The sequence below is a fragment of the Austrofundulus limnaeus genome, unplaced genomic scaffold, assembly GCF_001266775.1.
Source record: "Austrofundulus limnaeus strain Quisiro unplaced genomic scaffold, Austrofundulus_limnaeus-1.0 Scaffold208, whole genome shotgun sequence".
Taxonomy (NCBI): Eukaryota; Metazoa; Chordata; class Actinopteri; order Cyprinodontiformes; family Rivulidae; genus Austrofundulus; species Austrofundulus limnaeus.
In genome coordinates, this window is record NW_013952610.1 from 680006 (window position 1) to 684511 (window position 4506).

Genomic DNA, 4506 nt, shown 5'->3' on the forward strand with positions numbered 1-4506 from the left:
ACATAAGACTAATAAAGGCTTTATTGTTAAAAAGGACTGTCACAAATGAAGGGTTGCAAATAAATTCTGAGAGCTGATGAAATCAAAACACACTTTTCAGTCATTCATTCATTCATTCATTCATTCATTCATTCATTCATTCATTCATTCATTCATTCATTCATTCATTCATTCATTCATTCATTCATTTTTATTTAATCAGGACAGTGTGCAATTAAATCATAAACGTAAAGCCATTTCATGCATTGCACCAGATCTAGCCTAAAGCTAATCTGTAGTCCCAGAAGTTTTATTCTAACAAAGATTAGTTTTCCAACGTTCAGGGCCAGTTTGGAGGGAAATGCACCCAGAAATGAAAAGGTAACGATAAATTATGAAATTAAAGGCGGTCACGCTTGTGAGGAACTGAACGTCAGCATGGCTTTGAGCTGCTCTGGGTTTAAATAGACTTAAAGTTTTGATTTTACTCCTGATTATCCCTGCTGCTTTAGTGGATTTGAGCCTTTATGGTGCTAAAATCCAGTCAAGCAGCAGAAATGATTAAAACACGACTTTCAATCATAGAAAAAGTGACTTTTTTTTAAACTCAGCTTCTTTAATAAAATTGATTTTGTCCTCTCTTTTTATTCTTCACTATCTTTGAATATAAACTAAAGAAGAATTAAGACAACCATCTGCAGGGTCGAGCAAACTGACACAACCTGGGCTCAAACATGCAGCCTCAAGATTATGAGACAGCTTCAATGACCGCCGACCTACCGTACACCCTGTGACACTTTTAGTCGTGAAGCTAGATGAGAAAGTTTTCCTGTGCCAGCCTATTAAACTTGGAGAAATGCTGTTTGACACAGGTGTTTAAATCCCCGGGGCCTCCGGATAAACGGATGTAATACTTTCTGACGTGCACCGAGAATGTGAGCGAAACGTTTTCCCAACATTCCTTTCGAACAAATTTGTATTCTCCGTGTTTTTTTTATTTATTTTTTCCTCTCACCCAGGAGGTGACACAGGTAAACAAACCTGTCAGGTAACATTAACTCTGGAGGAATTACCTGTTTAGACAGCCTGGAAAACAGAAACGACAAATTTTATTTGGCAGCTTCCCAAAAAAAAGGAAAAAAAAAAAAAAGACCAGGCTTGTTTTGAGATTAATGCAAGAGCAGGTAGGAATGCAGGTTATGTCACTCAGTTGTTAAAGGAACTGATTTTAAAGTCATAAAAACTGTCAAGTTGTAATCTAAGCAACACAATGTTTTCCCTCATACTGATAATTAATGCAGTCTTAAAATAATAATTGTTACCAGATGCTAATTACATGTGCTTGTTTACCTAGAAAAAGGCAATGATGGAAACTAAGTAAAAAAGACTATTTGTTTACCAACACAGACTATCCAGGTTAATGTAGGTCAGTCACATGACTCAAGCTTCTGGTTTTAAGTAGATGAAGTCAAGTGCTCTGTTTACACTGAGTGTGGACCCACATTTCCATCCATCCATCCATCCATCCATCCATTTTCTTCCGCCTATCCGGGGTCGGGTCGCGGGGGCAGCAGCTTCAGAAGGGAGGCCCAGACCTCCCTCTCCCCAGCCACTTCTTCCAGCTCCTCCAGGGGAACTCCAAGGCGTTCCCAGGCCAGCCGAGAGACATAGTCCCTCCAGCGTGTCCTGGGTCTTCCTCGGGGCCTCCTCCCGGTGGGACGTGCCCGGAATACCTCACCAGGGAGGCGTCCAGGAGGCATCCTTACCAGATGCCCAAGCCACCTCAACTGGCTCCTCTCGACGTGGAGGAGCAGCGGCTCTACTCTGAGTCCCTCCCGGATGACCGAGCTTCTCACCCTATCTCTAAGGGAGAGCCCAGCCACCCTGCGGAGGAAACCCATTTCGGCCGCTTGTATCCGGGACCTCGTTCTTTCGGTCATGACCCAAAGCTCATGACCATAGATGAGGGTAGGAACGTAGATCGACCGGTAAATCGAGAGCTTCGCTTTCTGACTCAGCTCTCTCTTCACCACGACGGACCGGTACAGCGCCCGCTTTACAGCAGACGCTGCGCCAATCCGCCTGTCGATCTCCCGCTCCCTTCTTCCCCCATTCGTGAACAAGATCCCCAGATACTTAAACTCCTCCACTTGAGACAGGGCGACCCCCCTGACCCGGAGAAGGCACTCTGCCCTTTTCCGGCTCAAGACCATGGCCTCGGATTTGGAGGCACTGAGCCTCATCCCGGCCGCTTCACACTCGGCCGCGAACCGCTCCAGCGAGAGCTGCAGATCTCGTTCCGATGAAGCCAACAGGACCACATCATCCGCAAAAAGCAGAGATGCAATCCTAAGGCCACCAAAACGGATCCCCTCAACACCTCGGCTGCGCCTAGAAATTCTGTCCATGAAAGTAATGAACAGAATCTGTGACAAAGGGCAGCCTTGGCGGAGTCCAACTCTCACCGGAAACGAGCCTGACTTACTGCCGGCAATGCGAACCAGACTCTGACACCGGTCATACAAGGACCTGACAGCCCATATCAAGTGGCCCGGTACCCCATACTCCCGGAGAACCCCCCACAAGGCCCCCCTTGGGACACGGTCGAACGCCTTCTCCAAGTCCACAAAACACATGTAGACAGGTTGGGCGAACTCCCATGCACCCTCCAGGACCCTGCTGAGGGTGTAGAGCTGGTCCAGTGTTCCACGACCAGGACGAAAACCACACTGCTCTTCCTGAATCCGAGGTTCGACTATCCGACGGACCCACATTTCATTAATTGCATTTTAATACACCATTTAATAAAGTTTGAGATATTTTTCCCCATACTTTGCTGTGAGCATCTTTAAAGGTTAGCCAGGGTGAAACACATGAGGTGCAAAGCGTAAATAAAAAGGGTTAGCATTAGCTAACCTGGATGATGTCATCATCCTGTGACAAACATTAATGCTAACTGTTGCTAACCGCTGCTAACTCTACTGAAGATGGTATTTGAAATCTTAATTAAAAATGTGTTCCCTGAAAACAATGTGGTTTGAAGTACAGCTCAAACACGAGCTGCAACAAGAGGGGGTCTCTGCATTCACAGATAGAAATGTGACGTTCACGAACGATCCGAACCTTTTGAACGGCTCCTCACATCGAATGATAGGAGCTGAGTCGTGGGCAGTAATGAGCCGTTTGTGGTTTTATTATTTTTTATTCCTCACGGTCTTGATTTTTTTTCCTCCTTAAATTACTTTGCTTTTTCACAGATAACAGGCGGAGCAGCGGAGTATAAAAGCTCACGAGGAAAAGAACACATGGTGATGACATCATCGTGCCGCCATGCATTTACATTCGTAATTGCTTTACTTCAAAATGTCTTCCTGACGTATGGCTCAAACCTGAAGCCTCAGGATTAGAAGACAGTGGCTCTGACCTACGAGCTCTTTTTTTTAAAGAGTTCAGTAAAATATTCTTTAATCTCAAACTGAATTCAAAGAATGTGTGATTTATTATGTCTGCCCACATCTATTTCAGTTTTCCTAGAAAGCCTTTATGCTCTCATCTCTGTCATCTCCTCCTCCTCAGCTAATCAGTCAGCAGATGCTTGGGAGGAACAGATGTCACTCTCCTTCTCCTCCCTCCTGTCCTCCTGTCTCACACTTCCCCCCCTTCCTGCTATCCTTCATTCTCCAGTTTGAAAAAGCTCAAATTATGAAGCTCTTGTGACATGAGCAGACACCAGTCTGGTTTGATTTCTTCTTCTCTTCTCCCCCAGTCTGTTACCAACTGTAGCATGTTACTGTTGTTGATCAGGGCTAAAACCTGTAGAAAAAGTCACATCTGGACCTACATGTTGACACTAAAGCATCCAACATTAGCATGAAGCTCAATGCTGATTTCAACCAGCCTCATTTTAGGATGACGCAGTCGTACAAGTTGTCCGAACGAAACGAGTCTTGTTCGGTACAGAATGGAGAATGGAGGGCTTCCCAGCAGTTTTAGTGGTCTGACACCAGAACAACCAAGGCCTCCTTGTCCCTCAAACAATGAAACCTTTGAGCCTGATAGGCTCTGAGCGTCTTCAGCTGAGCAACTCTAAAACTGGAACACTCAAACGAGCAACCGTCAGCATTTTAGTTTCTATTACTGGGTCTTCTTTAACAAAAAGAACATTTAAAGATTATTTTTTTTAAAATTTGCTGACTTGTTTTAATTTCTTGCAGGCCACACACGTAGATCTGATGATTCATAATCAAACATAACGTGAGCCAGCTGAAGTGCTTCTCCTTCCTCTGCACCCCCACATTTTAAATCTTGTTCCTCACATTTATACGCTACAGATCACACCGAGTCCTTTTTTTTCAAGAATTTTCTTTTTCCACACCAGTCAAGTATTAACATCCTAGTGAGCTGTGGGGCTTCACTTTGTACCGAGCACTTGTTTCTTCAATTAGATCTCAGCAGGGTGGAGGGGCTACAATGTCGAAGCTGCCGCAGGCTCTCTCTCTCTCTCTCTCTCTCTCTCTCTCTCTCTCT